Genomic DNA, 27,926 nt, shown 5'->3' with positions numbered 1-27,926 from the left:
GGGGCGCGGGTCGCATGGGATGCGGGAGGCTGGCGACCTTAGCCGGGTGGGGGCCGCCGGCCTGGGGGCGCTTCGTCCTTTCCTCTCTCTTTTCCTTCTCACCTGAACGAAAGGCGGCCTGCGGGGAGGGAGGAAGGTGGAAAGTTTTTATATTCTTGGTAAAAAACGCGTGAGGAAAGGTGTTTTCTGGAGATGGTATCCTGTCCACAGGGGAGCATACCCCGTTTTCTGGGAATGTATTGGAGCACGGACGCGGGTGCCGTTGCTCAGGCTTCTAAACAAGCCAAGTTTCTTGTCAAGGGCCTGGGGGAGGGGGAGGCAGGTCTTTGAAAGATAACAAAAAAAAAAAAAAAAAAAGTCTGGGTGCTCATTCCTGTGGCCTCAAGTGAGGTTATTCTCCATCTTTGAGCGCCAGGTTAACCAAGCAAAATTTGTGCAATAAAGCATCTTGTGGTATTGGATTTTCGAGAGCCGCCGTTATCAATGGGAGAGTGACTGTTGAATGCTACAGCCGTGGGCGCTCCCCAGTGGGCATGAAGACAGGTCCACGGGCTGGCTGGATTGGGAGACTCCGGTCCTTCCTGCATGGAGAGCGCCACAGAACGGCCTCGTCCCCTGTGCTGTCCTGCCCGTCTGCGGGCTGGACGTGGTGCTAATAAAAGATGATTCCGGAGTGGCACGGGCTGAAGGGGACTAGGCTGGAGAAGGTGGAGCGAAGAGAGAGCATTCCGTGCCCTCTCCCTGCCCGTGGGGAAGTGAACCATCTGTTCCTGGTGTCCAAGTCCTTGACGTTCCAGTTGCCCTTTCAGAACACACCTCAAGCCTGTTGAATTCTTTTGAGAACCACCTACAAGATCTGAGGAGTCCGCCCACGCTTTCTGTCAACTCCGGCCTCTTTGTCCTTTTCTTTTGCCAAAGAAAATTCTAAACCATTGGGATTCGGGAGGCTCCATGAGAGATGCAGGAAGCCTGGAGGGTCCACTCCATTGTTCTTTTCCCTTAGTTTGCTCCCTAGAAGCCACGGTCCCCACTGGGCCCTTCCTGCCCGAGGCTGTGTGACAGACAAGCCCTATTCTTAAGGTCCTGGGTCCCCCACCCCACCCCACACCCCGACCTTGTGAATCATCATCTTCATTTTTCCCCTAACTTATCTTGGGTAACGCTTGTAAAATGGCAGGCTTACTGCGGATGCTTAATCTCTTTTAAAAAAGTGCTGTGTCTAGTGGGAAGAAGGGTGACATTTACCAATATGGTTGCAAATTACTTTTGAAGTTTATGCACAGCTGTTTAAAATCCCTCTGAGATCAGTGCCATTGTTTGATGCAGGTGCCTACCACAGAAGGCTCTTGTTAGCCCTTTCCTTCTGCTGACTGAACATACATATATTTAAAGACGTGGCGTAGGGAGAGCTTCTAAAACCTGCAAAGCCTCAGCTGCACAGCTCCTGCAAGTTAGCGATCCACTCTAAGTTTTTTTTGTTGTTTCTGCCTTCTTGTCTCTCATGAACTTTTGTTTCTGATTTCAAGAGTAACCTGCTGGGCACCGTCAGCCTCTGTTTCAGTGGCCTGCGATTTTCTTCTACACTTTAAAAATGTCAGTATCCAGGCAAGACTCTTGTCACCCACCATCCGCGTTGTCATGTTCACTTCCGCTGTTGTCTTGTGCTGTGGTGCCTCGGGGTGGCAACTGTTACTTGAGCAAACTTCTACCTCTGTTCTCCTGCAGAAATGTCCTCTCTGCGTCTGCGCTTACCACACACGGTGCAACAACTGGAACTTTGATTTGTTTTGCTGTCTCACTTCTCCTTCAGGCATTAAGGGGATGGTGTTTGATTATTCACACCTCAGCCCTTTCTATAATCTCAAAGATCCCTTTCAACAATAATACTCTCTGTCTCTTGCTAACACCAAGCATCAGAGGCCCCCTTACATAGCCGGCTTGTCATTGGTCATTTCTATAAAGTATTCTCATTCTAACATATGCTGTCTTTTCTGTGGAAAAGACTAAATTCTTCTCTGTAATGAATTAGATGTTTTAACCAAAATTCTATGTGGACTGGGTCCAGAATTTTCTTTCAAGAGTATGAGCTTGTGGTACAAGTATGTAACTTCGGGGATTCAGAAGTAGACCCACGCAGACGAATCTCCTTAGAACGTGTGATGTAATTACGGTATACTTGCCTGTCTTGAAATTAGGAATTAGAGTTAGTACTTCCTGTTTTTAATGCATTTGATGTCTTAGAGTTGCTGATTATGTTGTTGCACCTAAAAATGTTGCTAATGTGATGGTTCGTTAGCAAGGTTATATTTGATTTCAGGTGATTTCCTTTTTATGGAGTTCAGTCTTTCATTTTTATGTAATAATTTGCCTCAAATCATTTAAAATGATATATGGTTATACAATGAAAAATCTCAGCAATATAGATGTGATTCCGCCTGTGTGTGTGTATATATGTGTGTATGTGTGTGTGTACTCTTTAATTTAAAATAGGGAAATTAGTATTGTGATGGCATACGTAGCATTAAACTCATGCTTGCTGTTTCTCTTATTTTAACACTTTAAGCAGCTCATTTCTAAGTAGCTATGTGTTCAGCGTAGCTTTTTCGCACCTATTCCAGTTGTTAAGGAAGAAATCATGAGAAGCTATAGAAAAATGTGATGTTAAACCAGAGAAGATGGATGAAAAGGTGTTTCCTTACAATGGTGAAAATATCTTTCATTATTTTAACATGCCAAGCATTTATACATGTCAAATTCTGATTGCTCTGTCACCTAAACACATTCTTGGGGACAAAAGGAGCATCAGAGTGTTAGAAATTAGGAAAGCTCACTCAAGCCCAGAATCCTAGATTTTTGCTCCTGGATTAAATTAGCAAATATTTGGCGGGACATCTTTCTGCAGGTTGCTGTAGGTTGATGTTAGCTTTTGAATTAAGCTAATAGTATTAATTATAATAATCAGCATTAACAAAACCAATGATATATGGTTTTGAGTCATTATTATTTAGAATTTATGTGCCATAGATTATACTCAGAATTTTATTTATATGTAAGAGGCATTACTACTTCATTTAACAAAAGCCTTCATATAAATTAGATATTATTGTTATTCTTCTAATTTTTCAGATGAGGAAATGAGGCTCAAGGGGTAGAGCCCTTGTCCAGGCCTTATAACTGGTAAGGGGTAGAGTCAGGTTAGCTGGACCATCCAGATTAGTCTAACCATCAAGCATTTGTTTTCAACCACAGTCCCAGGCGACCTACCAGTTAACTTTTTTATTGTGTTAAAATATGCATAACTTAAAATTTAACTTCATAACTATTTTCTAGTGTACAGTTCAGGGACATTACGTATATTCACATTGTTGTGTGACCATTGCCATCATCCATCCACAGAATTCTTCTCATCTCCTAAAACTGAAACTCTGTCCCCATGGAACACTAGTTCCTCATCCCTCTCTCCCCTCAGGCCCTGGCAGCCACCCTTCTACTTCCTGTCTCTAAGATTTTGACTGTTCTGGGGACCTCACATAAGCGGAATACCGTATCCATCCTTTTGTAACTGTCTTATTTCACTTAGCCTCAAGCTGTATCCATGTGACAGCATTGGACAGGACTTCCTTCCTTTTTAAGTCTGAATAGTATTCCATTTATGGATATACCACATTTTGCTTATCCTTGCATCTGTTGATGGTTGCTTCTAACTTTTGACTATCGTGAATAATGCTGCCATGAAGAGGAACGTGCAAATATCTGTTTGAGATCCTGCTTTCAATTCTTTGGGGTGTATATACCCAGAAGTAGAATTGTGGGGTCACAGGGTAATTCTATGTTTTATTTTTTGAGGAACTGCCATACTGTTTTCCACAGTGGCTTGACCATTTTACCTTCCCACCAATGGTAGAAAGGGTCCCCAGTATTCCATATTCTTAGCAATGCTGTCTTTTTTTTGTTTTTTGAGATGGAGTCTCGCTCTGTCGCCAGGCACGATCTCAGCTCACTGCAACCTCTGCCTCCCAGGTTCAAGCAATTCTCCTGCCTCAGCCTCCTGAGTAGCTGGGACTACAGGTGCATGCCACCACGCCCAGCTAATTTTTGTATTTTTAGTAGAGATGGGGTTTCACCATGTTGGCCAGAATGGTCTCCATCTCTTGACCTCGTGATCCACCCACCTTGGCCTCCCAAAGTGCTGGGATTACGGGCATGAGCCACTGCACCTGGCCTTTTTAAAAAATCTTTTTTTATAGTAGCCTTTCTAATAGGTGTAAGGTGCTGATGAGTTAACTTTTTACCCAATCATCGAATGTCCAATGGCAGGGATCTCGGCGGATGCTACTCCTGAGTTCATTGTTTATTTCCTATCCCAGCTTGAGCATATACACATTTTTCTAGTGAAGAATTAATGGAGGAAATACAACTTACACAGCACCTAAGGGACTAGGGAAGCCATGGAAAGGACAGTCCCTAAAACATAAACAAAATGTCTCTGTGGGTATGGTTATCTCCACCTCCGTGAGGAACCTTATGATTCAGAAATGAGTAGTTGTTGAGAATAAAGTGAACATGGCATCAGTGTTAATAATCCTGAATGTGAGGGACAGATACTTTTTAGAAGGTTAGTGACAGATACAATTATCTTTTGTATGTTATCAGAGCAGGACAAGTTCCCAGGACAATGGAGAGAATGGAAAGGGAAACTGCTATTGATGAATTCACCAGGCCTTTGTTGCGAGCCTCCGATCACACACCGTGCTACAAAACCCACAGGGAGATGTAGTCAGGCAAATAGGAAATTATAATGAATTGTGATGAATTCATGAGATATTTGTACTATTATATATCCGTTTATAATGTCATGCAACTCTACTTTATATTTATTAGTTTCCTTTCCGTCTCTTTTTTCCTCTAGCATGAAATTCCATGTGGGCTGGCATTTTGTACCTAGATGTGTCCCCAGCCACTCTAACAGGGCCTGGCACATACCAAGTTCTGAATAAATATGTGCAGAAAGATGGTGTAAGTGTTTCACTAGGGGACGCACACGGTGTTATGTGTGCAGCTAGATTTGGGGTGTCCCAGAGCTATCAGTGATGGCTGAGCTGAGACCTGAAGGGGAAGTGGCAGTGAGCCAGACAGGGGGTTCTGGGAGGTAGGAACAGTGTTTGTAGAATGGCCCTGTAGCATTTGAGCCTGGAATCCCAGTGCAGTCGAGTCTAAGCCTTGCAGGTGAGTGGAAATGAGCAGGGTAAGCATCGCAGCTTCCATTTAAACCTCTTCTCCTCGTCCTAATTTGCCATATGACCTTAACCAGTGAAATTCTTGGAGTGAAGAAAATTGTGATCTCTGATAGCAGTGATGCTGTGAGAAAGGAGCATGTGCCGGCGTGTGGGCTGTTGCGGGTTGGAGCTGGAGGGGTCAGCTGCGCCAGATCACACAGGGCCTGTAAGCAGGTGAACCATATGCATTATCCTCCAGATGGGGACTGTTCATAGAGTGAAAGAGCATGTTATTAATCACTAAGCTTGGGTAACAGGTACAAACCCAGATTGTCCTGGGCAAACTGCCCTGTAGAGTTGCCCTACCTTTAAGTCATGTGAAGGAGTTTGATCCTTTTCTAAGAACAGGAGGAACCCTTTAAAAGGTTTCTCTACCAATGGATACAAGTGCCATTCAGGTTCTCTTCAGCATTTCAGAGAGTTTTACCTGCCCATGAACTCACAGCACTCGGCTTGCACTGGAAGCTCACCTATACCTTGACAGCTGTCTCCTCACTGGGTACTTAATTCATGAACAACTAGGAGGGAAAGAGGACAAGACAGTCAGAGGTCTGCTCTTTAACTCTTTGCATTTTTTTAATGGGGTATTGCTCTGTCGTCCAGGCTGGAGTGCAGTGGCACAATCTCAGCTCATGGCAGCCTCCACCTCTGAGGCTCAAGGGATCCTCTGGCCTCAGCCTCCTCAGTAGCTGGGACCACAGTTGCATGCCTCCATGCCCTGGCTAGTTTGTGCACTTTGTAGAGATGGGTGTTTTGTCATGCTGTCCAGGCTATTCTCTAACTCCTGGGCTCAAGTGATCTGCCCACCTTGGCCTCTTAGAGTGCTGAGATTAAAGACATGAGCCACCACACCTGGCCTAGCTCCTTTCGCCTTTAACTGGAGTGTTAGCTGATGCCAAGAACACACCTTTTGGGTTTTTCTTTTTTTAACCTTGTAACACCTAAAAGACTGGGTGCTAAGTGTTAAAAGAAAAAAATCTCAATCTGGTGATTTAAATATCTGCACAAGCAGAATCATTGTCATCCTGAAACTTTTTCCCCTGTGGGCGAGAATTCCTTATGAGTGTACAATCTATTGGAAAAATCGAAAAGTGAACAAACTACGGCAATATATTCTAACATTGACCGGTCACTATGGGCCATTTGCTGTGCTAAGCACTATATGTAGATGATTTCTTGGGTGCTTCGAGAACATGTAGAAGGGAACCAAGTCCTGATTCAGAGGTTCAGGAAAGGCTTCCAGAGGACAAGGTATCACAGGTGGGGATGGAAGATGTATGAGAATTAGCCAAAAGGACAGGGGTTCAGAGGTGAGCCAAGTCTGTCCTGAAAGTAAACAGAAATGTTCTTCTTGTCATTTTGAGAGAAGTTCATCTCAGCTGTGTTCAGCATTTTTAAGGCATAAGCTTCAACATTTTCCATTCTGTTTTCACTGATGTGTTTTAGCTATACAAAACCAGGCCTTCTGCACAGTTTTTCAAATTCCAAGACACAGTCCACTAGTGGGCAATGACATTAATTTTGGGAGTGATAGCAAGCATGAAATAGAATAAAACAGAAAATACTAGAATGCATTTAATGTAGGAAGGGTAATTATTTCATGAAACTTTGTATCATTTGGTTTGGGACACATTCAATCTGTTTCTTAGCTAAAAAAAGACATTCATGCAGCCAAAAAACATGGAGAAAAAAACCCTCAACATCACTGATCATTAGAGAAATGCAAATCAAAACCACAATCAAATACCATCTCATGCAAGTCAGAATGGCGATTATTAAAAAATCAAGAAACAACAGGTGCTGGCGAAGTTGCAGAGAAATAGGAACGCTTTTACACTGTTGATGGGAATGTAAATTAGTCCAACCATTGTGGAAGATGGTGTGGCAATTCCTCAAAGATCGAGAACCAGAAATACCTTTTGACCCAGCAATCCCATTACTGGACATATACGCAAAGGAATATAAACCATTCTATTATAAAGATATGTGCACACGTATGTTCATTACAGCACTCTTCACAATAGCAAAGATGTGGCATCAACCCAAATGCCCACCAATGATAGTCTGGATAAAGAAAATGTGCTACATACACGCTGTAGAATACTATGCAGCCATAAAAAGGAATGAGATCCTGTCCTTTACAGGGACATGGATAGAGCTGGAAGCCATTATCCTCAGCAAACTAACACAGGAACAGAAAACCAGACACCTTGTGTTCTCACTTATAAGTGGGAGCTGAATAATGAGAACACATGGACACAGGGAGGGGAACAACACACACTGAGGCCTGTCAGGAGGTGGGATTGGAGGGAGGGAGAGCATTAGGAAAAATAATACCTAGGTGATGGGTTGATAGGTGCAGCAAACCACCATGGCACACGTTTACCTATATAACAAAACTGCACGTCCTGCACACGTACCCCAGAACTTATTATAAAAATTAAAATTCAAAAAGTAAAGTACATACCTATGGCATTAAGTTTTCTATACCATTCCTTTAAGTTATAGAATCGGGTGAGCTTAGGGGCCAGAAGGAAGAGGGAGCGATGGGAAGGCAGTCGTTAGTCATGCCCTGTGCCCGGAACCCGGGAATCAGTCATTCGGAAAGCCCCATATGTTGGGTGGATCTCACAGCTTACAGAGAAGCCAGCTGAGGTGTGCAGGTTAAGAAACTTGATCAAGGGTCACACATCAGATTACTAGTGCTGACCCCTGATCTCTTGGCTTCTGATGTGGCATTCTTTCCATGCCTCCAAGGACTGTGTTCCCAAAGTTTGTTAGTTAAGTGGCTGTTTAGGGAAGGACCACACGTGGTTCCTGTTTGTTTGTTTGTTTTTGAGACAGGGTCTTGTTCTGTTGCCCAGGTTGGAGTGCTGTGACTCAATCTCGGCTCACTGCAACCTCCGCCTCCCAGGCTCGAGCAATGATTGTGGCTCAGCCTCGAGGGTAGCTAGGACTACAGGCATGCACCACCACACCTGGTTAATTTTTGTATTTTTAGTAGACAGGATTTCACCATGTTGGCCAGGCTGGACTTGAAATCCTGGCCTCAAGTGATCCGCCTGCCTTGGCCTCCCAAAGTGCTGGGATTACAGGGGTGAGCCACCCCACCCATCAGGGGAAGATATTTTCTTAGGGGGAGTATGTGATAACCATGTCCCTGGTTTGTTAGGAAGGATATAAACTTTGAAATGTACCCATCAGTTTCATAAAGAACAAGACAGGTTAGGAAGAAATAGCGTTTATTATACAGACCAGAGATCTTTCAGCATGACATTGACAAATATAAACTTGGCCACCGTCCCTCCGCTAAAGCGTTTCCCTTGCTGCTGAGGAAGGACCACCTGGTGATGTGTGAGATCATGCACTTTCTTTGCCGCCTCTGTGGTCGCTGGGATCATCACAGCTAAATCCAACAGCCTGTTTTTCCAGCGTTTACACATAGGCTGATGAGTTCTCCTGGAAAACATGCCGCTCTGCAAATTCAGGATGCCGTAGCTCTGTGACTTCCCCCTTAGTCTAGGATCTCTGTCTTCCCCAGCTCCCAGACATTTCCCTGGCCAATGATCTTGCTTTCCATGGCAGCTTCTCCTCAGCTGCTCCCGCCTCTGCCGTCCCCTTGCGTTCAGCAGCCGCCTTGCCTCCTGCTTCCCTGAGAAGGTGCAAGTTTCCCGAATGAGAACTGCCCCCACCCTGGGATCACAGGAATGCACGCCTCACTTTATCTGAATCCACCCTCTCATCCTTCTTTTCTTTCACAACGAAAGATACCCCTCAGTTCCAGCCAGGCGCAGTGACTCACATCTGTAATCCCAGCACTTTGGGAGGCCGAGGCGGAATCACTTGAGGCCAGGAGTTTCAGACCATCCTGGCCAACATGGTGAAACCCTGTCTCTACCAAAAATACAAAAATTAGCCAGGCGTGCTGGTGCATACCTGTAATCCCAGCTACTCGGGAGGCTGAGGCAGGAGAACCGCTTGAACCCAGGAGGCAGAGGTTGCAGTGAGCCGAGATTGACCCACTGCACTCCAACCTGGGTGATGGAACAAGTGTCTATCTCAGAAAAAAAAAAAAAAAAAAAAAAAAAGCCGGGCGCGGTGGCTCAAGCCTGTAATCCTAGCACTTTGGGAGGCCGAGATGGGTGGATCACGAGGTCAGGAGATCGAGACCATCCTGGCTAACACCGTGAAACCCCGTCTCTACTAAAAAATACAAAAAATTAGCCGGGCGAGGTGACGGGCGCCTGTAGTCCCAGCTACTGGGGAGGCTGAGGCAGGAGAATGGCGTGAACCCGGGAGGCGGAGCTTGCAGTGAGCTGAGATCGCGCCACTGCACTCCAGCCTGGGCGACAGAGCGAGACTCCGTCTCAAAAAAAAAAAAAAAAAAAAAAAAAAAAAAGCCCCTCAGTTCCTGCCTGAGGCTCACCTCCCCTGGGGCCCCGGAATCCATTTCTTTCTTGTTCTTGGGAATCTCAATCCCTTATCTTCCCTGTCACCTGTGTTTTCCTTCTCTCCCTCATTTCTGGCCCCATTCTCCCTGTACTGTATTAAGTGAGCTTAAATCCCTTCCTTCTGTGAAAAAAAAAAAGAATTATATATCCTTTTATACATTCCTCCTGCTACTTCCTTGTCACTCTCCTCTTCACAATCAAACTCCTCAAATTGTTGTCTACACTTGCTGCCTCTGCTTCCTCACCCCACATGTCTTGAACTGTAGATGCCTGGCCTTGCCTCTTGAGCCCCTCGGAAATGATCCCCCACCCTCTCCCCATGAAACGATCACCCGCACCCTCCTCATGGCCGGTTCCCGTGGAGTTCTACCCCCCTCTTACCTGACTTCCTGCAGCCAGATGTGCTGTGAGCACACATGCATCCTGGGTGCTTGCCCCCCTGTGTCTCCCATGACCCCCCGCCCATGTTTCCTTCCCTCCTCTCTTCTCCTTCGCAAGCTCCTCTTCTTTATCAACCTGGATGACTGATGTTCCTCAATTTTCCCACCCTGTGAGCATCCTCATCCCTCATCGCCCTCCATACCTATCTCCTCGCTGGCCCTGACGCCGCCATGACTGCCCTTGCCGTTCTTCCCCAGATAGTTCCTGGGCACGCCTAATGCCTCATGCCGCAAAACTGGATGCACCACCTTCCCTTTCCTCTTTCAACATGTTTTCCCCTCCTGCTCTTTTCTGCAACTGGCATAGACATCACCTGCTGCATGACCTGAAATCTGTGTGTCATTCCTTGACTCTATCTCCCCTATTTCCATAACTTGCCCCAAACCGATTTTATGCGCTCACCCTGATTCCTCCGTGTTCCCTCCAGCCTGTCACACTCCCGCCACCTCTGCTCTAATTACAGCCACCACCGTCTCTCTTCTGCGTTGACGTGGAACCTCTTCCCTAGCCGTGGTTACCGTGTGCTGCCTTCTGGAACCCGGCGTGCCGCTCCCTGCTCTAAGTTCTCCAAAGGCTACCCAGTGCTCCCGGGATAAAGCCCAGGCTCTCTGATGTGGATGTGAAAGTTCTACCCCTTTCCTCTCCAGCCCTCACATCGGGTTCCTCCAAGTCTGAACCTCTTTAAGCTCCTCGGAGGTCCCTGCATCCCCTGGTCTCATGAGCGTCTGCTCAATCTCTGAGCTACTTCCTGTACCTCATCAGCTCCCAAGATGGCTCTTGTCCTCTGGAAAGCTCTTCCTGATCCTCCACGTCAGCACTTGGCTTTCTTCCACACTGCACACTCCCTGAGGACAGGATCCACACTCTCTCTTACTCTTTTTGTTGCACTTCTAGCATTCAGCATTGTATCTGACACATAGTAGGTGCTCAGTAAATATTAGTGGAATAAATAAAGGAGTCATACCTTTTAGAATCTGTAATGCCCAAGGGACGGTGTGCTGAGTGCTAGAGGAAAAGCATCCCAGTCTAGTGACTTAAATGTCTGCACAACAGAATTACTATTGTCTTGGAAGGTTTTGCCTCTGGGCCTCTGGGGTTATCTAGATAAATTCTACCAGAAATCAGAGCTGAAGGGGGTGGGAAATGTTTAGAATTCCAGGAGGCGACTTGCTGCAAGAAAAAGACTCCACCTCCCCTTGTATGTGGTTTGATTTTTTTTTTCCCCTTATCATCCTCTTGGCATCCTGCTTTATGGACCATTGTAATGTCAGTAATTAAAAAAAGATTAAGCTAAGCGTGATCAGGAAATAAAAGATAATATTAAAATATTCAAAAATATTCTATAAGCAAAAGAATGAGGCAACAGGTAAACATAAAATGTAGACATACCAAAAATTCATAAGTGATTTTAATAAAGAAAAAATAGTAAAGGATAAAAGAGATAAAATTTTGTTTAAATTAAATGAAAAATATTTTAAGGATTCTTCAGAACAAAATCATAATTTTTTTTTTTGTTAGTTTTTGGGGGATTTTTTATTTTGTTTTGGTTTCGTTTTGTTTTGTTTTTTCTTTTTTGGAGACAGCGTCTCGCTCCGTCATCCAGGCTGGAATGCAGTGGCGTGATCACAGCTCACTGCAACCTCTGCCTCCCGGGTTCAAGCGATTCTCCTGCCTCACCTGAGTAGCTGAGAGTACAGGCTCACACCACCATGCCTGGCTAACTTTTGTATTTTTAGTAGAGACATGTTTTCATCATGTTGGCCAGGCTGGTCTCCAACTCCTGACCTCAAATGATCCTCCCACCCGCCTGCCACCACCAAAGCACTGGGATTACAGGCATGAGCCACCACGCACGGCCTATAATCACTTTTAAATGTACTAAAATAGATACGAGTAAGAAAGGTAAAAGACTCAATTCAAGAATTAGGATGATAGAGGTATGCCCAAAACAAAGTAAGTGAAAGCGTTCACTAAAAAAGAATGTTTATCTTAAAAGGAAAGAGTAGTAAACTATTTAGGGGACTCACTTAAAAGTAGAATAAACCAACATTATGAAACCAAAGAAAAGCATAATCTTTTAAAGAAGATTAGAAATAAATCCCAGCAACAATAAAATAAAATGGGCACTCACATCTATGGGTTTCTACAACAGCTAAACCCCGGCTAAAACAGTGTTAAAGCCAGTGCTGAGGTTTCCAGCTTGTACCCCACAAGGCCTTGGTGACCTCAGGGATGTCACAGAGGGAAAACACTGGGACTCCACTGAGACATTTCCCTCCTGGGGAATGTAAGCACAGGGTCAGGTAAGGGCAGAAAAGAGAGCTACGCTCAACTTTGTCTGCAGAATTTGGATGACACGTCTTCCTATGCAAGACTTGGTACCTTGTGCATTCTGGCCCTGAATTGCATCTCTATCCATTGTGTTCTGCTATCCTTTTAGAAATGAGAAGGGAATGGGCTCTTTAGGGCCAAGAGTATCCCTGTCTTTGTTCATGGAGGTCTCTTCTCAAACAGAGTCCCTATGTCCTGTTCATGAAACACTATTTGCCCCTACTATATAATTGGCATGTTTTTAAGTGTCCTATTGTATTAGACCTTTTCCAAGTCACCTGTGATGTATGGACTTTCTCTCTGCTTCCTGTGTCTCTGGGGACCTGAGGCTTCTATCCTTCTTATTACTGGAGCTCCCTAATGACATTTTAATTCAATTATTGTCTCCTGAGTAAGCCTGAGAGCATGTACCAAGTCTTCTCTTTCTCTCTTTAACTCTCAGCACAGAACTCAGACAGAATCTTGGATTGAGGAGGTTCATGAGGCCTCCTATAGCCAGGGAATATATTTAATTTCCCTCCAGTCACCAATATGAAGGTTTCCAAACATTAATACCATATTTTAGGCCCTAATCATTAACATTGAGAGCCCTAAGCACTCCAATTTGGGTCTAGATCTAAAGGTGAGTTTTAGGGGAATCTGACTGAGAAGTGTTCCGGGCCAGCTCCATAGAAACCCTTGGGCACACTGACGTCTTCCTGGCCGGTGTCATCTGCTTGGTCATCAGCTGTATTCCTCCCCTCCTGAGCTCTCTCTGTCTCTCTGCTCTTCAGTTTCCTTGCAGTAATCAAGGACAGGTGGTGGCTGGCACACAAGGATATTGGGAACCCATTGGGTTGTCCCTTGTAGGAGAAGAGACTGGAGAGAGGCCACTGAATCTCTTTGCATCATTCACCCTACCTAGTCCCGCTCTGCCAGGGTCACGCTCACCTTCCAGACCTACCCAAGAGTGAAGTCGGACTGAAAAGTCCCAGAAGTGGGAATTGGGAGACAAGGTTGAATGGATTAGGGGCAGGTCTGGGATTCCTCCTGATTCGAATACTTTGTAGCTATTTTTGGGAGGCCCTTTTGGCATCTACCCATTCTGGCCAGACCAGGATTTCACCTGGACAGCTGGGGTGGGAAAGAAGTGGATGCATTTCAAGCTCCTAGGGCTGTAGTTGGTGTGTCCTGTCATAACCACTGCAGAACATCCAGTGTAGGTCAGAGGATGAAACCACTGGTGGCACGTATAACTCTACACCAATAAACTGAAGTGCAGTCACACAAACATGGGAGTCATTCAGCTACAATTAGCTTTGCTATGGACAGGAGGAATTAAAATGTAATGCCATAGCAACAGCAAAACATGATTCGTTCTACCGTGTTAGTGGGGATGGTAACACAAGGAACGTTATGATAACCAAGTTTCTCTAAAAAGGTCAAATGGATTTCCTCAGTGGGCTATGTTTCTGGAATATAAGATAATGATGAATAATAGAGGAAATCTCTCCTCTAAAAATGGGAACTCTAATTCATCTGCACTAGTCATTCAATAAACATAAATTGGCATACATTTTACTGGGGACATACTTAGAGGGGTAATATGAACAGTAGACATAAATAACTCTCGTATAGGAAGAACATGAATTACTCTACTTTGTAAATATTAGTTTGGTGCAAAAGTAATTGTGGTTTTTCAATTACTTTTGATGAACGTAATTCAGTGGGAAGTAACTTACATAATTCCGAGTTCTGAGGCAGAGGCAGCTGAAGTATTTGCCATGGTAATGAAAAGAAGGACTTTCCTCCTGGGATTCTTTCCTAGTTCCTGGACAAGGAGATTTGTTAATATTTATAGTACACTTGAGATCTGCAACTAAAGGTGCTTTAGGAGAACAAAGTATTGCAACAAGAGGGAAGGGATTTTTGTTTCTTTTTAAAATAAAATAAATGCAATTTCTTTCACCAAAAAAGGCTAACATTGCTAAGCATATATTAGCACTTCCTTTTAGAAATTAATAAAGTAAAACTCAACCATTAGCAATTTCCCATAGCTGGAGCTGGCAGAGGGGAATGTTCACACATCACATCATGTTTGAATTCTGTTATTTTTATAGAGAAGAAAACCAGCAAGCAAACCCCTTCTCTTGAGAGAAACAGCTTAAAGTATTCAGAACAGAGAGCATATGTGTCTACTGAAATAAAATAAAATCAATTTTCTCTAGGAAAATGTTATAGATATTTTCTCATGGAAAAATAGACTAGACTTCTGGGTCTAAATATGTAAACATAAAGAGAGATCACACTATTCATTCAAGTACTGTGCTATCTCAAGACACCCAGCCATGCTGCTGAGAAGGCACATTATAAAGAAGCATCAAACATTCTGCAGTTTCAAAAAGTGAAACGTACATTTGCTTGAATGTGCATCTAAACACTACCCATAGGAAAATTCAAACGAAATTCCAGGGAATTTTAATCCACATGCCACATTTTCTTAGTCTTTTGCAAGATAGAATCAGAGGATTACATTTTCTGAAAACTCCTTTTTCAAAAGCTTAAGCCCTAATCAGTTAAGTGTGACAAAGGCTGGAAATGGGATTTGGTAGTAAGTAATTAAGGATGAAGTGCAAGTTGGTATATATTGACAGTGGACCCGTGCTATTGTCCTGAAATTGTCAGTGGGGAGTTTATTCTTTATTTGACATGTGTTTATTTGACCCAGAGCATTGCTTTGAAGATATCAATTGCTATGGAACAAACTGCTCCCAAACTTAGTGGCTTAAAAAGCAGCACCATTGTATTTGCTCTTGATTCTGTGGGCTAGGGATTTGGGTCAGCTCTGGCTTGGCGGTTTTGGTCTTCACGGCATCCCTAGGGTCCTCTCATAAGGTTGCAGTCAGATCTGAGATGGGGTCACTCCCTTATATGGCCCCTGGGTGGTTGAGATCCCCCCACCTGTTATTTCTCCATATGGGGTCTGAAACTGGGAAGTTCCTGCTGACTTGGTCTTTGGGTGAAAAACAGGTCATAGGCCAGGCAAGATCAAGGAGGGGCAGCAGAGAACACTCCTGGGCGAGCAACACAGTGGCCTCACAGAAGGACAGGTGGGAGGGGAAGGGATAGGCTGCAGCAGCTGCCTTTGAAAATACCATCGAGCAATAGTATTGCAGCCATTTATACCATAATATTTCCTACAGAGGACCTCGCTTATTTTCCGAGACTGAGCCTCTAGTCTTGCTCTTCACACTGCTGATAGAGGATCTTGCTGCAACAAAAATGATTGCTCACTCCACTGCAAAGCTCTTTGGTTACTCCACATCACCTGCAAAATAGTATCCCGGACCTTCGCAGGGCCCGTGAGTTCTTCCCGGCCTGTCCCCTGCCTGTTAGACTCAGGCCTCCCTTGAGTCCTTGAGCACCTCGTAGCTCCCCAGGAGCCCCTGGCATTTTACAGCTCTGCACCTGATCCCAGGCCCAGGGTGCACTTCTCACGCTCCAATCGTCACTTGGCTAACCCTTGAGACATCACCTCCTCTGCGAAGGCCCCCACAGGCTGGGTCAAGGTGTGTCTCCTCTGCATGCCCTGGCATCCTGTGCACATGGACAGCTCAGCAGCTCTCACACGCCCTTCCTCCCTCCCCAACTGCACTGTGAGCTCCCGAGGGCAAGCTCTGCATCTCTTTGTCTGTCTAGCCCCTAGCCCTCGCCTTGAGCAGAGAGTCCCACAAGTAGCAAATACTCAGTAAATTTTGATGGAATGTCAGCTCAGTATAGGCACATGACAGAGTGGAGGAGTGTCGGAGGGAAAAGACCAGAAAACCCCATACAGGAAGAAGGTGGTGTGATCCCATGGAGAGTTGGAGGCAGGAAGAGGAGGAACAAAGCGGTGGGCTTAGGCTGCCAAGTGGAGGCTGAGAGCGCGCTAGGTAGACGAGAGATGTGAACAAGCATAAAAAGTAAAGCAGAAAATCTGATTCGATGTAAGATAAATCGAGGCATGTGTCATGATGAGGGGCTTATAGGGAAGAGGCAGTGACAAGGTAGGAGAGATGGCCCAACATCAGGATGGGCCATGGAGACCTGTGCCCCTGACCTGGACTCAGAAGGCAGGGCACCCAGAATCCCACCCATGCACCTCCAGACATGCAGTAGATCTCCCTGTCACCGAGAAGAGGAGGAGGGACACTGGGCAAAGTGAGGTTGCTGCTTCCGGGACTCTTGGAACTGTGGGACTCTCGCTCTGAAATCCCAGCCATCCCTTCACTTTCGACTGAATATCTTCACTCTTGAGCCAAAGTGATTGCATGCCTTTAAAGTGAAACTGTGTGTACCGGGATCTAGTTGACAAGGGACAGGGGCTATTGTTTTATTGGGGGAGGGGAGGTGGCAGCTGAGAACCAACCAAGGAAGTCCACCTTGAAAGAACCATAGCATTTTTTCAACAAAATAACTAAAAAGTAATCATTACAGAAAATATTTTAGTGCTAAATCTTGGAAGAAAACATGAGTGTTCTTTTGACTCTGAGTATGTAATAATTGCAACTAACATAGATTGAACTTTTTCTGTCTGCTAATAACTGTTCTAATCACTTTGCATCTATTAACCCATTTAATCCTATTATGATCCTCATTTTTCAGACAAGAAAACTGAGGTTAAATAGCTCGTTTAAAGCCACAGAGCTACCATACAGCAGAGCTGGAATTTGAACTCAAGCAGTTTGATGCCATGGTCTGTGTTCTTAATACTCCACGTAGCAAAGCCTGATTTTGGGAATATACCTTATCTACTGACTTACGTTTAAAAGTACTACCTGACATTGAAGTTAATTCTGAGAAGTGGGTTTTGAGACTTCCTTCTCTCTTTATAGCTCAATTACTGTGTGGGGCTATTTCCTTGTTTTGCTGTCCAATATATTACTTATTTTAGTAATGGAGAGAACACGCACTCTGGTTGAGCATCATCATCAAGCCGGGAGCTCTGCTTAGACCTAGTCGGCTTTGCTGAGTTCTTCTCCAGGCATTCTCTGCTGGGCCCTGGAGTGTGGGTCTCTCTGCTCAAGCACTGAACACTCCTCCTGGTGTTTAGAGAGATTTGGAAAAGGCTGAAAAACCACATGGAACTCCGGAAGTTGTTGTCTTTTCAGGGAAAACTTGTGAGGGAGACAGGAGATGGCCGCAGTGGTTTTCTTTGGGGTCCAGCACTGACCGGGGCATTTATGAGGCTCCCCTGCAGGAGAACCACACGGATGAGTTCATAGACAAGCCTGAGTGGGCTTCTCCTTTGTTCCTCCTTACCTGTGAGCGTCCACCTCAATCCCTCCCTCTTTCCTTTCCAGTATCTCCAGATGCCAGGTCCGTGGCTCAATGTATTTCCTTCCTACCAGCATTATTTCAAACTGACAATCTTGTAAATTTTAAACTATAGTTTAAGTAAACCTTAAAAGCTTATTTTAGAATCCTAATCTGCTTTTTCAGACTTTTATTCACCTCAATTCTCCAACTCCCTTTTCTTTTTCCTTGAACTTTCCTCCCTTCTTCCTGCTTTCCTCAACTCTTTCATGTCTTTTCATGCTATATTTAATAACGTGCTAAACACATTAAAAACGGCAAGTTCTATCATATCAACATACATGCACACACCCACACACATATATACTGACGACCGTCACTTGCAAAGGCTGTTAAGAAGAAAGTTCGTTTAATTAAAAACCAGCAAGAATGGTGGCCAGATTAACATTCTTGAGTCATAACTTGGAGGTTTGAACTTCAACTTTATGGAGCTGTTCTGAGAATTTAAAAAAGTAATCTATTCTGTCATACTGTGAGATCTACATAAATTATTTTTCAGCATAGGCCTTTGTAACTTTTTAATTGGCTTTTGAGTCGGTGTGTTTCTGTGTATGTGAATCAGTTGTAGGTTCACGTCAAATTTCTAATTGTTTCGATGCCTATTGTTTAGTAATATTTGACAGGGTCCTGAAGCACACGATTCCAAAAAGTTCAAAAAAATACCCTTATTCAAGAAAACATTTCTTTTTTCCTTTTCCTTTTTTTTTTTTTTTTTTTTTTTTTTGAGACAACAGGGTCTTACTCTGGTTGTCCAGGCTGGAGTGCAGCACAATCTCAGCTCACTGTAGACTGCACCTCCCAGGCTCAGGTGATCCTCCCACCTCAGCCTCCTGAGTGGCTAGGATTACAGGTGCACACCACCATGCCCGGCTAACTTTTTGTATTTTTAGTAGAGACACGGTTTTGCTTTGTTGCCCAGACTAGCCTCAAACCCTTGGACTCAAGCAATCTGCCTGTCATGGCCTCCCAGAGTGCTGGGATTACAGGCGTGAGCCACCGTGCCCAACCTCAAAAGAATAATTTTTAAAATTTCAAGAAACCTGTACTTTGTTTTGACTTGGTTTCTAAAATAGAAAATAAAATGGATTATTTATATTTGACCAAATAGACACATTTTCAGAGGCTGAACAATTCTCAGAGGCTGAACAATTCATTGAGTATGTAAGCATTAGCCCTGAAAATGAATAACAAGGAAAATTAGAGTAGCCACCAGGTGCAGCATATCTGTGAAACACTATCCTAGGGGCGGAGACAAAGTCTCCACACTTTCTACGGGTTCATTTTGTCTAATCGGTCCGTGATGCACCGCCTCTCAGCCAGCGTTTGCAGGTTTTTAGATTCAGTCGTGGAGGGGAAGAAGAAGCCGTGTAAACCAAAAACAGCACAGACGGATTTCTTTCTCCTTGGAGTAGGCTTCCCAACAAATCAAGGATGACTGCCTTTAGAATGCTGCTCCCCACCTAATCTCAAAATACTCCAGAAAGTTCTCCCTACACCTTATTCTATCCAGCACCTGAAATGCTGCCAGCTCGGATCTTAAGGGACACAGATCCTCTTAAAAATGCAAGCACTGCTGAGATTCCCTTCACCCATTAGCGTGGCTTAGGCAGTAACAAACAGAAAATGGATATTTTCAAGGACAAGGGGAAAGCTGGGTTTTATTCGGTCACTAAATGTTGACTGATCAAACACCTAACTTGTCACGCCTTTTTCTGGGTGTTTAAAACACAGGGGGAGAAGAGAGGGAAAAGGTACTGACCTTCGTCAAGCCTACACCTACTTTTTTTGGAGTAGAAAGACAATAAGTAAATAACACACAAATAAGGTAAAGTCAGGCACCTCAAATGCAATGACGTGACCACTACACATTCTGTGCATGTAACAAAATACTACATGTGCCCCATAAATATGCAAAATCTGAGGTATCAATAAAAACAAACACACACACACAAAACTCAAAGAACAATAAAACAAAGACAGTGAAGAAGTAAAGAGAATTTCTAAAATCTGGCCTGTTTTTAGATTATTAAATGTTTCCTTTTTTTATGGAGAGTGAAAAAAATATCTGATATTGTACTTGCTGCCACAAAATCATGGTTAACAAAAAAGATACAGGCCAGGCGCGGTGGTTCACACCTGTAATCTCAGCACTTTGGGAGGCCGAGGCAGGCAGATCACCTGAGGTTAGGAGTTCGAGACCCTCCTGGCCAACTCGGCCAAATCCCGTCTCTACTAAAAATACAAAAATTAGCCAGGTGTGGTGGTGGATGCCTGTAGTCCCAGCTACTCAGGAGGCTGAGGCAGGAAAATCGCTTGAACCCTGGAGGTGGAAATTGCAGTGAGCTGAAACTGTACCACTGCACTCCAGCCTGAGTGGCAGAGCAAGACTCTGTCTCAAAAAAAAGATACAAAGGAGTCACTAGATGATTTAGAAAAAGTCATGTCCCTCCTTCCCTGGCCCAAACAATGCACAGCTCTTATCTGCCCCAGTCCTCAAGGACTGGGATCAGGGCTCTTTTATTACCCAGAAGTTCCTTTACCAGTTCTTTTCCCGGCATTTAGTTGGTGACTAATGAATATTTCTTCCTAGTGAGCCTAGTATAAGGTATTTGACTGTGATCATTTATATTCATAATGAGGATATATAACTTTTCTTTTTAAGCCTTAACTTTTTATTGCTTATTGCTGAAATGTTAGCAGATAGGCCAATGAGTAGAGAGAACCTCGAGAATTCCCTAATTAATTCCCACTCATACAGTCCAGGGCCAAGCTCTCACCTCCTGCCCTGCTTTTAACTGCTGTGCACATCACCGCTGGAGGGACATGCCTCGCTGCGCGTGACCATACACTTGGGACTCTCTAAATGAGAACCAGAGAATCAATAGCCCTAGTTCAGTTCTGAATGAAGTTTCTCATTGCCCCCCTTCTCTTATACCCTAAGGCTAAAGACTGTCTCTGAGAATTTTCCCCAAATCTTTCTAACATAGAAATTAAAATAGTAAAATAAGAAATTAGATCCCTCAACTTCAACTTTAAAATCTCAATTCTCTTCCTGCATCACGGTGACCACGTCCTCACAAGTGCGAGAATAGATGACGATTGCCATGCCTCTCCATGACTCTCCTAAAAACCTGCTGCTCCTAGGGACTCTATGGACTGAGTTTCCTGGACCAAAGCCACTTCTCCGATCTTCATGTTACCCCGTGATGTTTGTTTGCTAAACCATCAGCTTAAGTTATTTATCCTGTATCTTTTATCTCAGTTTTCTGGTTGCATTTTATCTATGTCATCTTTACTTTAGTTGAGCTAACGCTGTGGTTTTGCAAATTAAATCAGCTGTGGGTTTCTGTATGTAACTCCTCTTTGTGTTTACTAAGCCTTTTAAAAAAAAAATAGTGCTGTATGTCTGTTTACATCTTTTCTAGTGTGTAAGGGAAGATTGTTTTCCTTAGGGTTCTTTTAAACAATTTCAAGGCTATTCAGAAGAATACATTTTAAGAAACCAAAACATCTTTTTTAAATGCCTTGTTTAACATATATATTTGGCCGCAATTGAATCCCCTTAAAATTTTGAAGTTTGTCTATGATAAAGAGGTTGTGTGGGTCATAAGTCTGGACTTTATAGTTTAGGCAAAGATAATCTGCTTCATGTTTCAAAGCAAGGAAGAGATTTTTTTTAAAAGACAGCCCACGTGGCCCATGTGGGGGAGGAAAAGGCAGCGTGAAAGAGCAAGGGGATACGTAATTAAACATCTATTGCAATCATGAAATTATTAAGAGAATATGTCTGAAGTTCCAGCACTAAAAGACTGAAGAGCAGTGATGAAATGCAACAAAAATAACCAGAAAAATCCATGGGACTTGTTGCATAGATGGATGGAGGAGATGAAGAGGAAGGAGAATTCACAGCTGGTTCCAATATTTCTAGCTTGGAAGACTCAGTAGGTGGTAATTCCATTGATGAAGACAGGACAGAGAGGAGAGGCACAGACACTGGGAAAGGAAGAATTCATGTTTGTTTCAGTTGTGTTTGAGGGGCTGGCGGAACATCACTTGGAAAAGTCCAATATGGAGTTGAATACAGGGGAATGAAGAAAGTGAATGTATAGTTCAAGAAAGATATTCTTTTTGAGGTTACTACTAGGTAGAGGATCATAGGAGCCATCAAAAAGGATGAGATTGGCCAGGAAGGTTGGTTAAAGAAAAAGGAAGGAAAGTCAAAATGTATTCCAAAATATTTAGGTAAAGAAGTGAAACCAACAGAATAAGCTGAAGAGTGAGCTGAGAGGGAAGGAGAGCAGGAGAGAAGAAGGAAGTCGACAGTGTTCTGTGCAGTGTCGAGGAAGAAGACCAAGAAATTGAATTAAAATACAATTTATAGTACAGAATTATATTTGGTGTGGAGAAAGGTCTCTGGCACAAAAGGAAGAAGGTCTCTGGTTGAGGAGGAAGACCATTTCCAGCTGCAGGATCTGGAAATGACCAAGTCATTGGCACTCTTGCAGGAAACAAGATAGATCCACAAAGTGCTGACTGGAGGAATCCATATGGCAGAGGGCAGAGGAGCTAATGGAAGGGGAGGAAGCAAAGATGGTTCAGGAAGCTGATTGGTGAAGGAAGGGAGGTAAGGCCATAGCTGCGGGAGAAGCCACGGCAGAAGTTGTTAGAGGATGGAAAACAGGAGGGTGTTTATAAGCGGGAGTGGGAGAGAGGCAGAAATCACAAGGATGGCAAGGGGTTAAAGAAAAGAACCATTCCAAGGGTGTGTGCAGGGTTAGGATCATGTATGCATGAGGCATTCAGGGAAGAACAGATGGAGACCGGGATAAGTTGAACCAGAGCGAAGGAAGTTGAGCCATTTATATTTTGCGGCTTCCAGTTTTTTCCTTAAAATTAACAAGCTCATCTGCTGAGGTGGAGAAGGCAGAGTCACAGTTTTGGAGACATAAGGGGAACAAGTGTGGGACAGCCCGTTTAGGAAATGGGTAAAGAAACAGGCCAAGAATAAGTTTAAAAATAAAGCCAAGATTGTTGGCAAATTCAGCAATAAATCAAATGCTTATATAATTCTTTTATTTTTATTGTGGTAAACATAAACATAACATAAAATTTACCATTTTAACCACTTTAAGTGTACAGTGCAGTGGCATTAATCAGATTCATGACTGTTTCCAGAATGGTTTCATCACTCAAGCAGAAGCTCTATCCCCAGTAAGCAGTAATGCTCCATTTCCCTCTCCTTTCAGTCCCAGGCCACCCCCTTCTACTCTTTGTCTCTATGAATTTGCCTCTTCCAGGTAGCTCATATTATATGTTCCTTTTTTTTTTTTTCCAAGACAGGGTCTTGCTTTGTTGCCCAGTCTGGAGTGCAGTGAAGCAATTACAGCTCGCTGTAGCCTCTAACTCCTGGACTCAAACATTCCTCCCAACTTACCCTCTTGAGTAGCTAGGACTATAAGCATATGCCACTGCTCCCAGCTAGTTTCTTATATTTTTTTGTAGAGATGGGAGTTTTGCTACATTGCCCAGGCTAGTCTCTAATCCCTGGCCGCAAGTGATTCTCCTACCTCAGCTTCCCAAAGTGCTGGGATTACAGGCATGAGCCCTCATGCCAGCCTATTTGTTGCTTTTATAGCATTAGTCATAGGATAAGAAAAAGGAATAAGTTATTCTTCTACTGTATAGCACTCTGTAGATGAAGAGGTCATTCCTAAACCATACTCTGGTTTTGTTGTTGCCGTTTGTTTGTTTTTTGAGACAGAGTCTCGCTGTGTTACCCAGGCTTCAGTGCAGTGGCGCGATCTCAGCTCACTGCAACCTCTGCCTCCCAGGTTCAAGCGATTCTCCTGCATCAGCCTCCCCAGTAGCTGGGATTACAGACATCCACCACTACCCCAGCTAATTTTTGTATTTTTAGTAGAGACGAGGTTTCGCCATGTTAGTCAGGCTGGTCTTGAACTCCTGATCCCAAGTGATCTGCCAACCTTGGCCTCCCAAAGTTCTGGGATTACAGGTGTGAGCTACTGTGCCGGCCTGGCCCATACCCTGTTTTTTAAATCCACCATGTGGTATCCACTTATAAAACCTTACTATTAATACAATGCTATGAAATTGATATAATGCTTGACCCTTAAGGTGATTCAAGTCAGCTGAAGTCTTTGAACCCCTCTAAATTCTACTTTGAATTAAATAATTTCTTTATCATACGCATACACAACATTGAATGTCTTTTTTTCCCAATCCGAATGATAGCACAGAAATGTGAATCTGTTTCTGTTTAGTGTTCTCTTCCAGAGGATTGCATTATTCACTGAAAGTCTGTTGTCTGAAATAGAAGTTCCCACAATACTTTGTATATGCGTCATTTAGGAAGATAAGAGGTTTTTCCTATTAAGATATGTATACAAATAACCAGTCTGTGTTAATGTTTATTATGGGTGACATGAACAGATCCTTCTCGAGGAAGTTTACATGAGTCACTATAGCATTAGATCTTTTTTTTTTTTTTTGAACTTTTAGATACGCGGGTATATTACATGATACTGAGGTTTGGGGTACGATTGATCCCATCACCCAGAAACTGAGCATAACACCCAATAGTTAGTTTTTCAACCCTATCCCCCCTCCCTGCCACCTTTACTTGTCCCCAGTATCTATCGTTGCCATCTTTATGTCCACGGGTACCCAATGTTTAGCTCTCACTTCTAAGTGAGAACATGCACTATTTGATTTTCTGTTCCTGCATTCACCACTTAGGATCATGGCCTCTAGCTGCATCCGTGTTGCTGCAAAGGACATGATTTCATTCTTTTTTGTGGCTGTATAGTATTCCATGGTGTCTATGTACTTCATTTTCCTTATGAGCATCTAGGTTGACTCCATGTCTTTGCGTTGTTAATGGTGTTAACATGAACATACATGTGCTTGTGTCTTTTTGGTAGGATGATTTATTTTCTTTTGGATATATACTCAATGATGGAATTGCGAGTTCAAATGGTAGTTCTGTTTTAGATTCTTTATAGACTTAGTAATTTTTAATGGAAATGAATTATCTTCCCAATGAAAGCACATTCTAATAAAAGACTTATTGAAAGAAATGTCTGATATTGGGATCATTTTCCTAACACAATTTCCATTTTCATTTTCTGTAAAGCCCCCACAAGAGTTGACAGAGTTCCTGTGGTGGAGATGAGTGAGCTGTGCCTCTTCCTATAGTGGATGTAGTGGATGTGGCTTTCAGATGCCTTTTACATTTCGAGCTGTAGATAGAAAATGCCAGAGGCCACAGCATTTCCCCAGGCCCTGAAGCTAAGCCGACACCCTCTAATATTGCCGAACCAAAGTATTAGAAAGGAAAACTATTCTCATATTGTCTCACTTCCCCAAATGTATCTCCCCTAATTCAATTCCAATCGCACTTTAATTCCCAATTTGGACCCCCATTTTCCTCCTGAAACTACTGCTGGAGAGTCCCCACTCTTCAGGGTTGCAGTTCCTTCTGTGACGTGCATGGACTTTGGTACCAACTGGCCTTGATTGCTTTGTATATGGGTCTTGTATCCCAAGGAGACTATAATCTTCCTGACGGTTGTGGGTTTCAGTTCCTAGAATCATGAAATAGTACCACTTTACAGATGAGAACATTAGACCCAGAGAGGTAAAGTAACTTGCCTAAGGTCACACAGCTGAATTCAGCAAACAGCTGAATTAGTCTTTCTTCCCCATTTGAACTACTACTTGAATGAGCGCTCCGAGACTTGATCTCCACAGCACTCTGTTTTTTTACTGTTTCCACGGCACTTTTTTGTTCCGGAGACCTTTCTCCATACCAAGTATAATTCTGTACCATCAATTGTATTTTAATGTATACAATTATAGTCACATTTCAGTTCCTGCTTCCCAGAGATAAACTTGACTAAAGTTTTAGGTGCTCGGAAATAATTTAATGACACATTTACAGATTTTAAATTTTGCTAAGAAATTTGGCAATAACTACCAAAGTTGAAGATATGTGCATACCACAACTCGGTAGTTCTATTACTTTGCATGTATTCTATAGAAACTCTCAAATATGTTCCCAAGGAGGTATGTACAAGGATGTTCACAGCAGCAAGAGTTATAAGAAAGTGGAGGAGAAGGAGGAAGAAGGAAGAAGGAGGAAAAAAAGAAAAGGTGAAACATCAATAGAAAAAAAGATGGATAGTATATTTCTTTCTTCTTCTTCTTCTTCTTCCTTTTTTTCTTTCTTTCTTTTTTTTTTTTTTTTTTTTTTGAGACAGGGTCTTGCTCTGTCACCCAGGCTGGAGTCCAGTGGCACTATCTCGGCTCACTGCAACCTCCACCTCTGAGGCTCAGGTGATCTTCCCACCTCAGCCTCCTGAGTACCTGGGACCACAGGAACACGCCCAGCTAGTTTTTATGTTTTTAGTAGAGGCAGGATTTTGCCATGTTGCCCAGGCTAGTCTCAAAGTCCTGAGCTCAAGCAACCTGCCTGCCTCGTATGTCATTCTGATGGAATCTGCAGCAGTGGTTCTCAAAGTTTTAAAACATGCTGTATGCAGAATACATGTTTTCAGGAACATAGAGGTATATAAAACATGTATAAAAAGTTATTTTTATATTTGTGCATATCTGAAACACTTTATAATACAATTGAAAAACTATAAATAGCTATATAAGCTCAACAACCACAAAAAAAGATTAGAAAATGAGCAAAAGACTTGAGTAGACATTTCCTCAAAGAAGATATACAAATAGCCCAAAAGCATATGAAAAAAGTTCAATATCAGTGATCATTAGAGAAATGCAAATCAAAACCACAATGAGATACAATCTCACACCAGTCCGAATGGCTATTATTAAAAAGTCAAAGAATAACAGATGCTGGCCGGGCGTGGTGGCTCACGCCTGTAATCCCAGCACTTTGGGAGGCCGAGGTGGGCGGATCACAAGGTCAGGAGATCGAGACCATGGTGAAACCCCGTCTCTACTAAAAATAGAAAAAATTAGCCGGGCGCAGGGGCGGGCGCCTGTAGTCCCAGCTACTCGGGAGGCTGAGGCAGGAGAATGGCGTGAACCCGGGAGGCGGAGCTTGCAGTGAGCCGAGATCGCGCCACTGCACTCCAGCCTGGGCGACAGAGCGAGACTCCGTCTCAAAAAAAAAAAAAAAAAAAAAAAAGAATAACAGATGCTGGCAAGGTTGTGGAGAAAACAAAATGCTTATACACTGTTGGTAGGAGTGTAAATTAGTTCGACTATTGTGGAAAGCAGTATGGTGATTCCTCAACGAGCTAAAAACAGAGGAACCATTTCACCGAGCAATCTCATTAATGGGTACGTACCCGAAGGAAAAGAAATCATTCTATCATAAAGACACATGTACGTGTGCGTTTACTGCAGCACTATTTGCAGTAGCAAAGACATGGAATCAACCTAAATGCCCATCAGTGGTCGATAAAGAAAATCTGGTACATATGCACCATGGAATACTATGCAGACGTAAAAATGAATGAAACCATGACTTTTGCAGAAATATGGATGGAGCTGGTGGCCATTATCCTTAGCAAACTAGCACAGAAACAGAAAATCAAATATGACATGTTCTCCCTTATAAGTGGGAGCTAAATGATGAGAACACACGGACACAAAGAGGGGAACAGCACGCACTGGGGCCTATCAGAGAGTGGAGGGTGACAGTAGAGAGAGGATCAGAAAAAGTATTAGGTACCAGGCTTAGTACCTGGGTGATGAAATAATCTGTACAACAAACCCCGTGAAACAAGTTTACCTATATAGCAAACCTGCACGTGTACCCCGAACCTAAAATAAACGTTTAAAAAAAAAGAGAGAAGATGCTCAACATTACTAACCATTAGAAAATACAAATTATAATCCCATTAGAGAAGTGCAAATCAAAGGAGATATTGCCTCGAACCCATTAGGATGGCTAGTATCAAAAAACAGAAAATAACAAGTATTGGTGAAGATATGGAGAATTGGAGCCTTTTTGCACTGTTGCTGGAACGTAAAATGGTATAGCTGCTATGGGAATCAGTATGGTGGTTCCTCAAAAACTTAGAATGACTACATGATC

At 43.4% G+C, this 27,926-nt stretch overlaps 1 protein-coding gene across 8 annotated transcripts in view; it reads left to right on the top strand.

Annotated features, from left to right (window-relative positions):
* Positions 1 to 27,926, top strand: part of PRKCQ (protein kinase C theta) — a 144,222-nt gene that overhangs the window by 660 nt on the left and 115,636 nt on the right. The window lies entirely within an intron of this gene.

The sequence above is a fragment of the Macaca fascicularis genome, chromosome 9 (assembly GCF_037993035.2).
Source record: "Macaca fascicularis isolate 582-1 chromosome 9, T2T-MFA8v1.1".
Lineage (NCBI taxonomy): Eukaryota > Metazoa > Chordata > Mammalia > Primates > Cercopithecidae > Macaca > Macaca fascicularis.
The sequence above is the reverse complement of the archived record's forward strand: the minus strand, read 5'-3'. Positions and strand labels throughout refer to the sequence as shown.